Source organism: Lissotriton vulgaris, unplaced genomic scaffold, assembly GCF_964263255.1.
Source record: "Lissotriton vulgaris unplaced genomic scaffold, aLisVul1.2 SCAFFOLD_1997, whole genome shotgun sequence".
Classification (NCBI taxonomy): domain Eukaryota; kingdom Metazoa; phylum Chordata; class Amphibia; order Caudata; family Salamandridae; genus Lissotriton; species Lissotriton vulgaris.
The window spans coordinates 344,313-357,665 of record NW_028254282.1 but is presented as its reverse complement, the minus strand read 5'-3'; the positions used below and the strand labels follow the sequence as shown (position 1 = coordinate 357,665).

Sequence of the window (13,353 nt, the reverse complement as noted above, 5' to 3'; positions counted from 1 at the left end):
AATGGAATGAGGCCACAAATAGTTACAAAAGAATGAGGTTAATTCAAGCACTTCCATCCCACGCTGTGTGCTTTTCTGAGTAGACAGTGTGTTGGACAATCAATGGAGTGGAGTCTTTGTGGCTGCTTCATGTAAATGTTTTGTGATGCTGAAAGCTCCACCTCAGGGTTTACAGTGAGCACCTTTTATTCTCCCACATTGTCTCTCCTAGGTGGAAAGGTTACATTTACAACTGAAGTTTTTGTCATATTGAGAGCACAGATCATTTTCTTTCATGTTGTGGGTTCTCTATTGTTGAATCAACCTGAATCTCCAGCAGACGCTTCCCAGGCATTTAGAACAATGACAAGGTTTTTTCCAGGTAAGTTCTCGCAGGTTGAGTGAGACCAGATTTCCGGCTGAAACTTTTCCAGCATTCAGAGAGCTAATAAGGTTTTACCCTAGTGTGAGCTCTCTCATGTCTAGTGAGAGTTGTTTTATGACTGAAGCTTTTTTGGCATTCAGAGCACTGATACAGTTTATACCCAGTGTGGGTTATTTCATGTACAGTAAGGTTGGATTTGCAACTGAATCCCTTCCAGCATTCACAGCACTGATAAGGTTTTTGTCCAGTGTGGGTTCTCTCATGTCTAGTGAGACTTTCTTTCAATCTGAAGCTTTTTTGGCATTCACAGAACTGATACGGTTTGAGCCCAGTGTGGGTTCTTTCATGCTTAGTAAGGTTGGATTTCTGACTAAATCCTTTCCGGCATTCAGAGCACTGATACGGTTTATGCCCAGTGTGGGTTCTTTCATGTACAGTAAGGCTGCTTTTCTGACTGAAGCTTTTACAGCATTCAGAGCACGGATACGGTTTATGCCAAGTGTGGGTTCTTTCATGTACAGTAAGGGTGCTTTTCTGACTGAAGCTTTTTTGGCACGTGGAGCACTGATAAGGTTTTTGTCCAGTGTGGGTTCTTTCATGTAAAGTGAGATTGTGATTGCTACTGAAGCTTTTACAACATTCAGAGCACTGATAAGGTTTTTGTACAGTGTGAGTTCTCTGATGTTTAATCAGACTACCACTAAAACTGAAGTTTTTTTGGCACGTGGAGCATTGATATGGTTTTTGTCCATTGTGGGTTCTTGCGTGTATAGCGACACTAGATTTGTGGCTGAATCTTTTCTGGCATTCGGGACACTGATAGGGTTTTCGTCCAGAGCTAGTTTTCTCATGTTTAGTGAGGTGGGATTGATAACTAAAGCTGTTCTCAAAGTCATTGCTCTTATTCGAGTTGTTTGTTTCTCCAAGTTGGGTTTGTTCCTGGATACATGCCATCTTAAGACTGAATATGATTTCGGATGGTGTACTTGTTTATGTTACGACTCAGCATTAACTTCCTACCTTTAAAGGCACTGATCTAACTTGTCTTATTAACTTTCACCGAGGAGCCCCTTGTATTGATTAAGAGGCCTCTCATGGATTCATTTTCTCCAAGTTATGCCCAGGTGAGTTTTCTCTTGTTTAATTAGTCTCATTTAGTGATTCTAGTTTATCTCATTTGATTTAGGAGTTTTAAAAGCACTGATAAGGTCTTTGGGCTTTAGTGTTTGCCTGTTAGGTATGTTAGTTCATACAAGTAATGACAGATGATTAGGGCATGCCAGGGTGGTTTATGAATTATCACTAGCATAACACTGGCCTCGTTTATACTTTCTGTGCCAGTATATGCTTTTTTGATCAGTTGCTAAGACAGGTACATGATCCACTTTGGAAGTTACACGACCCTTTGAAACTACTCGGATCAACCCAAGAGACAGAGTTGGTGGGGGAAAAGCTTTGTATATTGCAAATGATAATCCAGCATCTTTGCTGTAACCACTTCTGAGAAAGAGTATTTACAATGACTTTCTTTTAAACAACCTTTTCTCTCCTTTCATCTCCAGGAGACAGAGACAAAAGCTTGCACTTATAAACCGAGGATAATAGTCTTTTTGACGGTTCAGTCACATCATAACACGTCTACGGATGCTGATCTGTTGGGGAGGGTTTGGGTCGCCAAAGTATTTCTCATAAACCATCAAACAGAATTTACGTCACTGAGTTTTCTCAAGTTCACTGCGTGAGGATCAATTGTGGCCAATGTTCTCCTTAATCTCAGTTACTGACACTTGGTACACATTTATGGTCGTTTTCCTTTAGGGATTTGACAACTTTCACAATCACCAGTTCCTTCCGCTCCAACATCCTCACCATTCCTGGCACATTCTCTAGAGCGTGAGAATGTCCTTATTTTCCTTGAAGTATTCCTTTTCATTGTATTTCACTAAATGTAATCCTTTTTTCTCTTCATGCTTCTGTCACCTGTAGAAATGGGGTCAATATTGTAAATGAACACCGAGAAAATTTTGTTTTTGACCTTATACTTTGCACAAAGAAAGTATTAACAAAAACAAGATAGAAAATTAGTTTGAGTTGCATTTCTGATAGTGGTGAAACAGAGTAGATCGGGAGCTTGGGATCGCTGGAAATCAAGGATGTGAGAGCAAAATAAGTGAATATTTAAAAAAAAGACACATATTCTCAGAAGCAGCCACCACTATCAAATTGCAACTTCTGTGGCAACAGCTGGCGTCATAGTGAGATATTTGTAATTCTTTTAATGAATTATTAGATGTTATTTACTCCCCTGCCCACCTAGACTGTTAATCTATTCCTTTTTCCAGTGATCTAGGAAGGGACATTTTATTGAACAGCACAACAGTAAAGGAAACCAAAAAGGGTCAAGAAAAGAAAAACAGAGGAAAGAGAAAAAAGGCTATCTTCCACTTTCACCACATGGGTCCGGCACTGGAAACTCTGCGGCACGTGCTTGTAAACACATAAGAAAAGGGCACGATGGGAGGACGCAAAGAGATGGAAGTCAGATCCAGAGATGAAAGATGCCAAAAGAACAGACAGAGGGAGGATAGTATCATGTAATGAATGAATGAATGAATGAATATAGGAATTATAAAGCGCAAACTTAGCCTAGGGCGCGCAACCTCAGACCTGGAGAACTGGGTTCGAGTCTCGGTAACGACGCGAAAACCTCCTGTGATTCTGGGCAAATCACTTAATCTCCCCGTGCCTAAAAAATGAATGTGTGTCCTCATGTAACGTAACATGTAACGTAACTGGTGCGATGTAAAGCGCTCTGATACCCGATTCGGTTCGGGTCTAGTTCGCGCTATATAAAACTCTGCCAAAAAAAAAAAAGGCGCTCCGGATAGGGATCATGATCAGGGGTGTCCATAGATACAGGGCTTACAGATTCGTATTGGTAAAGCGCCAGGTCTTCAAGGCCTTACGGAATGAGGAATGAGTTTCCAGAATCAAAATTGAAAGAGGAAAGGAATTCAACAAATTGTCCGAAGCCAGCGAAAAGGACCTCCCCCCATCTAGATTTCCTGCATCTAGGCACAGTCACCAAATTCTTGCTGGAAGATCTTAACTGTTTACCAAGGACATATCTCCAATTTTTTAATGCCTTCTGATCACATATTGTAAAAAGCCTTGTGCACCAAACACAGGGCTTCAAACTCAATTCTCCGACCCAAAGGAAGCCAAGGAAGGCTCTTGATGGTAGCCGCAACAGAGTGGAATTTAGGAAGGCTCATCACCAGCCTGGCAGCAGCATTCTGCACAAGTTGGAATCGGTGTAGGAGACCCTTATTTATTCCTACATAAAGGGCATTGCAGTAATCTAATCTGGACAACACAAGGGCCACCACTGCCTGTTTCCGCGTGGAGGGAGAGAGAAATTGACATATCTTGTCAAGGGTTCTTATCATTCCGAAGCAGGTGGAGACTTCTATTTATTTGGGGGCCCACGGAGAGGGAGGTATCAACTATGATGCCTTGATTTTTGGCACTGCGGCCAGGGCGAGGGCAAGATCCAAGCGTATCTGGCCACCAGGCCCTGGACCAAATCTCCTGATTGTCTCCGAAAATTAAAATCTCAGTTTTGGCCCCATTGAGTCTTAGATAGTTCTCTGCCATCCATGCAGCTACGGCCTGCATGCAGCTTTTAACATTTGCTACTGATGCTTCAACACACTCAGTGATGCTAATCATGATCTGAGTGTCATCAGCATAGGATAACACTTCTAGGCCAAAAGATCTTACAACCCTGGAAAGCAGGGCTACATAAAGGTTAAAAGGGTGGGACTCAATAAAGATCCCTGGGGAACTCCGTAGAACAGCCGTTTAGGATCAGAAAGGAATTGACCCATCGTAACTCTTTGAGCCTGTTCCGTGAGGAAAGTTGTAAGCAAAATAAGGGCGGAGCACTCAATCCCTATTTCCCAGAGCCTCCCAGCCAATCTAAGGGGAGAGATAGTATTGAAGGCTGCCGTTAGGTCCAGAAGGGTCAGTAAGGTGGTGTAACCTGCGTCGACCTGTTGTCGAATGTTGTTAAAAACAACAGTTAACGCCGTCTTGGTACTGTGCTCACTTCTGAACCCATGTTGCGAGCCATCGAGCAACTGATGATCCTCCAGATAGGTGCTAAGATGGAGGTTCAGGTGTTTCTCCAAGATTTTAGCTGGGACGAGCAACAGGAAATTGAACTGTAGTTCTTTAGTTCCGCCAGATCCAGTGAGGGATTCTTTGAGAGGTTTAACCACGGCCATTTTCCAGGCAGTGGTGTAGCAGGGATTCCGTTCTCTTACAGAACTGTGCATAAAGATTAGGAACCTCAGTGAATTAGGGTGACCCAAAACTCACCTCAGTATCCAAAATCCCCTTACCAAGCTAGCTACAGTGTCTCATTGGTCATAACAAACTACCAATGACTTAGACAAACGAGAACATGAACTTAGGTTACCTCAGGTATCGTGGAACACATGAACACTCTTTCGCTCTATAATCATTTCAAACCAGAACTGTGAGTAAAAGAAGACATGTGCAAGTTTGAAATATTTATTACTCAATGCAAGGTTCTCAAACGCAGTATCTTATATAATACCAGAATACATATTATAAAAATCAGAGTTATCATCATAGTCACTAATCCATAGTAAGCGAACGGTGATAGCATATTATAATGCAAAAATCAATAGAAATCTGTATCACCTATATTTCGCGCACCCTATTTAGCATACTATATTATATCTAAGAAGGTCTCATTTGGGTTTTAGCAGGGCGGGCCCATACCTCTAATTGTCAGTAGGAGAAGATCACATCATCAGCTACCAGCTCTCTGCATGCGAAGCACCATCAAGTGTGTTTTTGCGTTCTCAGTAACGCTATCTTAAACCCGCTTAGAGCCCAATGTTGGCAGCAACTATATTTATGTTATGTCTAGTGGTGTGAGGATCACAGCTCCCAGCAACCTTGTGTTAGATTATTCTTAGAGCGTTCGGCACCCACTGTTCAGACAGTGTACCAAGCACGACAGATATCAGAGCAATAACATATTATTCTCAAATAAATCACATCTTTTGTCTAGGTTGAAAGCTACAATAACAATTATGTGTCGTGTGTAAACTAAAGCCAAAGGAAAATATGTTGTTTAAACATTTAATAAACTCATGCTAACTTAACACAATATATAGAAAAGCAGCATCTATATGACACCCCCCCAATGATCCGAGGACGGTCAAAAATATAAGCCAGTACTAAAATAAAGGCATAACATGAAAGCAGAGTTCAACAATATTGAGCCAAGCTAAAAATGTATATAAAAATATGTATGAATGCCTATAGTGGCCAAACAAAAATGTAATATAAGTCTTGAAATTGAGGCCAAACATAAAATCATAGGCCTGAATCATATTGAAAGTTCGTAAGAAAAAGGCACCATTCAGAATTACTAAAAAGTCACGTGCCATTATATTGAAAGTCTCCAAAGTCACTCATGGGTGGATAGAATATGCAAAATAGGTAGCAACAGCTTCCAACATGAAATCACTGTCATCATCCGAAAATAGTTCAGCCATCCAATTAAGCAACGGGAAAGAACATACGTGCTCCTCCAGCACCGGACCCTCTAGCAACATCAGAGGACAACTCGGTGGGTTCTCAAGAACGCTATGTGCCAGAAACTCATGCGCCGATGCGGGTATGTCCCACTGACCCATTAGTCCATGCATCGCTGCCAAGGCCATAATCCTTTCGCCAGTACAAACCAACTAGTGAGCAACTACGGGGCCCATCAGGTGATTAAAATCGACTTCAGGAGATAACGGCAAGCAGAGACACAAATCAATGGCCCAGTCAAAATCGCAGCTCAGGCAATGAAACACAGGTTGGACATATGTGAAATAGGAAAATCGAAACGATAATCCAAATGCCGTGCTTAAAGTCGCAAGCGGCAGGGTGCCATAGTAATCAAGCATCCGGTTGCGAAACAGTGTTAGAAGGAGCTGAGCGGCTTCTTGCGCAGGATGAGCATCCATGTTTTAGGAAGCAGAATAATATCAAAACGCCTGCAGCTAAAGCCAGCAAAACAGGGAATCCGCCAAACAAACTCGAAAATATGGAATGGAAGAAAGCGGGGATGACACCAAAAATCTTTTCAAATGTAGTCACGAGACCACTGCTAACCAATTTAAAAAAATGAGCTAAGCTAGACGTGGAGGAGGCATTAAAGATTTGATGGACTAATTCGCAGAAATGAAACGGCAAGTCAGTATTTAAAAGTGCCTGCACCTCTGTGCATGTGTTAGCTATGTGAAGGACATAAGTTTCACGGGCCGAGCTCAGGGCAACTTCCTTTTGAGACAAAAGAGCCCTTATTCTGCTCATACCATTGAACTCCGCTTTCAAGTTTGGGATGCGCGGCCAGATGGAAACATCTGAATTCCCATGCGTGGGTGGATATAGCACGTACTTGCAACACAACACACGTTCTGATACAGTAACCACATAAGCGATACCGACCATTAACCCACAACATTCCTCATTATTCAAAAGTAAATAACTACCGTTTGTCAATAATGTAAATGTGGGAACTATTGCTGGAACTGGTGTGCCTTTCAAAACACAGGCTAAATTAGGCCGGTCCTGATTACAAGAACCATGCAACTGGATTTGCCTGCATATCAGTGAACGGTCAGGCGACTGTGTGCATTCTTCACCATTCAAATTCACTTCCTTTCCATCCTTCAGACATCTGTACGTGTATGGTAAAGACCATGCCTCATGGAGGAAAGCACTGCCTAGTGGTTCATATCGCCCTATTGCAATATACCGCATACAATTAGTACATTTGTACAAAGCAAATGGTAACGTAATAACTCCATGGATAAGCCATGTTGCAGCAACTGCCTCGGCTACAGAAAAGGGCAAAGATTCTAACTTTTCAATGTGTAACATAGAAAATGATGCATCTCGCATGGAAAGCATGCGCTGCTTGTCAGTCAAATTAAATGGGGCAAATAGGGAGGACACGTTCATGTAACTCCAGGGCACGCGTCCCGCCTTAAGAGTCTGTAGAGTCCACGCAAACTGCATTACAGAACGCAATTGATTTTGACCATGGTACAATACAGACACCTCATCATTCACAATGTCAACTACAGAAGAGACAATATTGTTCAACGTGTAAATTCGGTAAGAAAGCATGTTAATACTGTTATCGACAACTGCAAGCACTTTTTCCAAATTTGCTTGGTCAATCGCCCTTAGGCGCTTAGCTGCCTCAATTTGTGAAAATGTCCAAATTTAATTGTAAACCGCATACATCCACAGTTTAGACCTACCCATAGCCCGGCCTTTTATAAAATCATTTAAGTCCATATTATCATTTAACTGAGACAGATGTAGTTTAACTGCAGCTAACGTGGAATGTTGTAACCAATTCTGACACAGTTTCCCTACAGAGTAAGTAGTGACAGTATAATCAGTTTCAAAACGGGGATCAGGTTTGACTTGTGTGAACCCTTCAGCCAACCCCAAAAAACGACGTTGGCAAGAATCAGCACTTCTATGCCACATCAGCCAACCCTTCGGATCCAAACTGGATACATTAAAGGATGAATTGTGCAATAGAGTTTGTAGCTCACGAATGGACAATTCAGTATAATTACCCCATCCTGAATATTCTTCCAATTCGGGGATAATTGGTGTATTTAATTTTTTAGAAGTCGCCAATCCAAAGCATGTTGTTTGGGAAATAGTAGAATTTAGAAACAACATGTGATTCGGGATGAGACATGCACGGTGCAAAGCCTCAGTGCCTTGTACCTGCCAATCTTTGGTACCCCAAACCGATTTAAGGTCAATTGTTCCTTTCCATAACTCGTAGCCATCTACAGCCAACTTGTCTAGAAAGGCCTTCGAATACAGCAATTTTGTATCGGTAAGTCTAACTTTGGACATGGACTTTTGTGTCATTTTGAAATAAAATGACTCAGGATTTGATTGATTAAAGTCTGTAAAATAAGTGTATTTTTTCAGAAATGTATTTGAGCTGCCTCCCAATGGAGCTGGGTAATGTTCCCACTGTGTGTAATTTACAGCAACCCTCCTGGAATCTGTCTTATGCAGAAAATGATTACCATAATGTTGGAAGCAAAACAAATCACCATAATTAACAGAATCTAAGTATAAATCCTCAGCATCAAAGGCAGCATAGTATTTCAAATCAGAGAACAATGCTTCTACGGCCTGAATATCCCAATCATCAGAACGTATATTTTGCTTAATCACATCCCCCATGTTTACTCTAAGCACATTTGGAACATTAATCACTTCAGTGGGGCCATGTATTTGAAATCTAACCGCATCCCACACAATCCCATCAAGGACAGGCCAAGCAGTAATGTTGACTGTATTCAAGTCTCGTTTCAGTCTGTGTGCTGAATGTGAGGAGGAAAGAGGGGCCAATGTTCCATTAAGGTACCGAATTCCTGTTCTTTCTTTGACATAGTGGCCATCGATCAGGCGGAAAAAATAAAACACAAAACCAATTGACATAAAAAGATGGTGCGGGCGAGGTGTTTGTATTTACATTTGCCGCCATTGCCGCACTTTCCGGGACACGCCCACCGGCGCTGGCCACGTCCCTTTTCGCCAAAAGCCTATTAAAGCGCTGATCACTAGCGCTGTCCTGTTCACTCATTTCTCCTGAGGCACAGCCGGGAGCCACAAACTGTTTATGCTTTTAAAACTGCTTGAAACTTGTGCTTTTTAAAACTTTATGCTCACCTGCTCTTCGCGCATTTGATTTGGTTCCTGACACCCCTGCACAGCGGATTTAGCGCTGGTGCGGGCGAGGTGTTTGTATTTACATTTGCCGCCATTGCCGCACTTTCCGGGACACGCCCACCGGCGCTGGCCACGCCCCTTTTCCAACCCTTCCCTTACCTGTACATAGGATGTGCCCCTACCGGAAGCGCAGCGGACGAGCGCAGCGGGCGCGCCGATTGCGCGCCAAAGGCGCGCCTAAGGCAAGCCCGTCTGCGCCCGTCCGCGGCCGGCCGGGGCCTGGGGCCTGCCACTCTGCCCAACTCACATCCTATGCCTCCAGGGACCTGACTGCTCTACACTCACCCTGGCCGCTGGAATCCGCCAGCCACTATAACCTACAACAGCTTGGTATCTACCAAGCCCGCACCTCTTTCCCCGAGATCAGGACCCTCCCATCCTCCCTCACCCCTGAATACACAATCACCCCCCCCTTTCTAAACCCCTGCTCGCTCAAGCACCTGCTAATTTGGAACTAGCAATTATGTATCTTAACACCCGGTCGCTCGTCAGACATCAATCTGACATCCACCACCTCCTGGATTCAGACCGACCGACATTCTTCTTCTAACGGAGACTTGGCTGAATGACGACTCCCCCCCTGACATCTTGGCAGCCATTCCACTGGGTTATTACATCCTCCAAGCCAACCGGCCGGCTGGCAAACCAGGAGGCGGCGTAGCCGCTATTATCAAATCTCCTCTCAGGTTCAGCTCCCTTTCTCTACTCAACATCCCCCAGGTTGACTTCCTGGTAATCAGATTTGACTCCTCGGTGTCCCCTTTCATCTGTGTTTTGGCATACCCCCCCCTCAACCCATGCCCAACTTTTCCTCCCTATTTGGTGATCTACTCTCTCAGCTCACAATCAACTATTCTAAAATCCTGGTCCTAGGTGATTTTAGCTACTGGCCATCAGATGCAAATGAAAGCCCTCATTCCTTGGCTTTTACTGACCTGCTAAGTGGGCTTAATGGCTCTCAACATATTCATACAGCCACCCACTCTAAAGGCCACATCCTGGACCAGGTGTGGACCTATAATCTGGAAATCAATTCGCTCACGATATTACCTTGCCACTGGTCTGACCACTTTCTAATCTCTTTTTGTCTTCTGATCCCTCCACCACCCCCCCACAGCCGAGGCCCTAGCCTTCTGGCTCGCAACTGGAACAAAGCAGACCTCGATCGCTTCCTCACCTCTTTAACTTCCTCGGCTCCATCCTGCCTAGGCTCCATAGACTCTCAAGAAGCCGCATTAACTGAATGGTTAGAATCTGCTAGCGACAAGGTCGCTCCCCTCAAATTAGTCAGAGCCAAGCGTCCCCATGACGCACATCGGTGGTTCTCAGATAGCCTCTCCCGTTTCCAGCCAAAGTCATCGAGAAGACCGTCAACAAGCAGATGGCCGCCTTCCTCGAGACGAACGGATCCCTCGACCCCTCACAGTCCGGCTTCCGAGCCAAACACAGCACCGAGACCGCCCTCATCGCCGCCACCGATGACATCCGAGCCCTGATGGACAATGGAGAAACAGCGGCCCTCATCCTCCTAGACCTCTCCGCGGCATTCGACACGGTCTGCCACCGCACCCTGGTACGGCGCCTCAGCAACATCGGAATCCAGGACAAGGCGCTGGAATGGATCATCTCCTTCCTCGACGGAAGAACACAGCGAGTCCGCCTACCACCGTACAAGTCAGAGGCCTCCGAAGTCATCTGCGGCGTCCCCCAAGGATCATCCCTGAGCCCCACCCTCTTCAACGTCTACATGAGCCCCCTCGCGGCCATCGTACGCAAACACCACCTCAGCATCATCTCCTACGCCGACGACACCCAGCTGATCCTCTCCCTGACCAACAACCCCGCCGCCGCCAGAGCCAACCTACACGAAGGGATGAAAGAGGTAGCCGAGTGGATGACGACCAGCCGCCTGAAACTGAACTCGGACAAGACGGAGGTCCTCATCCTGGGCTCCTCTCCCTCCGCCTGGGACGACTCCTGGTGGCCTCCCGCCCTGGGCACCGCACCCAAACCGACAGACCATGCACGAAACCTGGGCTTCATCCTGGACTCCTCCCTCTCCATGACCAGGCAAGTCAGCAGCGTCTCCTCGGCGTGCTTCAACATCCTACGCATGCTACGGAAGATCTTCTGGTGGATCCCCACAGAGACCAGGAAGACCGTCACCCAGGCCCTCGTCACCAGCCGACTGGACTACGGCAACGCCCTCTACGCCGGGACCACCGCCAAGCTCCAGAAGAGACTCCAGCGGATCCAAAACGCCTCAGCCAGACTCATCCTCGACATCCCACGATCCAGCCACATCTCCGGACATCTGAGAGACCTTCACTGGCTCCCCATCAACAAGAGAATCACCTTCCGCCTCCTCACCCACGCACACAAAGCCCTACACGACCAAGGCCCGAGCTACCTCAACAGCCGAGTCAACTTCTACGCTCCCAAACGCCACCTCCGATCAGCCAACCACGCCCTCGCCGCCGTCCCCCGCATCCGAAGAGCGACTACAGGAGGAAGGTCCTTCTCCTACCTGGCCGCCAAGACCTGGAACTGCCTCCCGTCCGACCTGCGCCTGACCCAAGACCACCTCTCCTTCAGGAAGAAGCTGAAGACCTGGCTGTTCGAGCAGTAGCGGCACCCCCCCCCCCCCCCCCCCCCCCCAGCGCCTTGAGACCCTATGGGTATGTAGCGCGCTTTATAAGTGTCACTGATTGATTGAAATCCCTAAAACTGGGACTTCGCCAAGCTGTGCGTCATTGGCGTAGAAACTACGACCCTTTAGAGAAACTTCATTTTCTAAAACTATCTGGAGAATATAAACAGGCTATTTCAGCAGCTAAAACCACCTACTTCTCCTCAAAAATTCTCAACTCTGTGCAAAAATCCAAATAAATTTTTGCCATTGTGGAGGAGCTCTCACATCCGGATAGGGTGACTATTAAACCCCTTCCGTCCCAGGCCCTCTGCGACTCCCTCAACTGCTTTTTTATAGAAAAAATCAGTAAAATCAAAAACAGTATATCTTCCGGACCGCCGGCGACGGCCCTCTCTGAGGTCACCTCCTCCTTTAACTCCCACTCCCTCACTCAGCTCCCCCCCATACTAGAGGAAGACTTTCTCTCCCTACTTAATAAAGTTTCATCTGGCTCCCCCACAGATTGTTGCCCTCCTACGATTCTCCGGGCCGTCTTCTCGGCTTGCCCCTCCCCTCCGCTGGCCCTGAACAACTCTTTACTGCTCGGTCAGGTTCCCAGCCAGTTTAAGAACGCTGAGGTGGTTCCTATATTAAAAAACCCCAACGCTGATCCCGGGGTTCTGGGCAATTTCCGCCCCATTTCCCTGCTCCCTTACTTGAGTAAGGTACTTGAGTCTTACGTGACCAGCGTCCTCAGCTCCTTCATCGAAGACTCCAACTTCCTTGATTCCCAGCAAGCCGGGTTTAGACCTGCCCACTCGACCGAGGCGGTTATCCTCTCTGTCATGGAGGAACTCCGTAGAGGCGCTGACTCCAACATCAGCCAAGCCCTGGTCCTTTTGGATCTATCGGCTGCCTTTGACACGGTCGACCACACCATCTTTGTCAACTGTGTCAAAGAAGCGGGCATCGGTGGGACGGCCCTTAACTGGGTTCGTTCCTTTCTGACGAACCGCCACCAATCCGTCCGACTCTCCCAGTTTTCGGCTGACAGGAGGATGCTCACCTGCGGTGTTCCACAGGGTTTGTCCTTGTCACCACTTCTTTTTAACCTGTACCTCACCCCCCTGATCCGCTCCCTCCGGGGAAGGAATGTCTTCGCATTTAATTATGCAGACGACATTCAGCTCGTTTTCAACCTTGACTCCTCTGACGAAGCGGCCCAATCCACCCTCTGCCATATCAGTAACTGGATGGGCGCCCACCATCTCAAACTTAACCCCGACAAGACGGAGCTTGTTCTTGTCGGAGGCCCATCCAACCCTTGGAACTCCACCTTCTGGCCCCTCTCACTTGGCCCCCCTCCCCATCCTGCTGACAAAGTGAAAAGCCTGGGGGTTTACATCTCCCACGATCTCTCTATGAAACATCAGGTCAATGCCACTGTGTCCTCTTGCTTTTTTCAGCTTAGGAAGATCCGAAAAATAGC

At 46.2% G+C, this 13,353-nt stretch overlaps 1 pseudogene across 1 annotated transcript in view; it reads right to left on the bottom strand.

Moving 5' to 3' along the window:
• The window catches only part of LOC147659596 (uncharacterized), a 148,755-nt pseudogene that overhangs the window by 96,627 nt on the left and 38,775 nt on the right, over positions 1-13,353 (bottom strand). Inside the window, exon 5 of the transcript XR_015307203.1 lies at positions 460-2,344. The product of XR_015307203.1 is annotated as an uncharacterized LOC147659596 (transcript). The remainder of the gene's footprint in view (positions 1-459; positions 2,345-13,353) is intronic.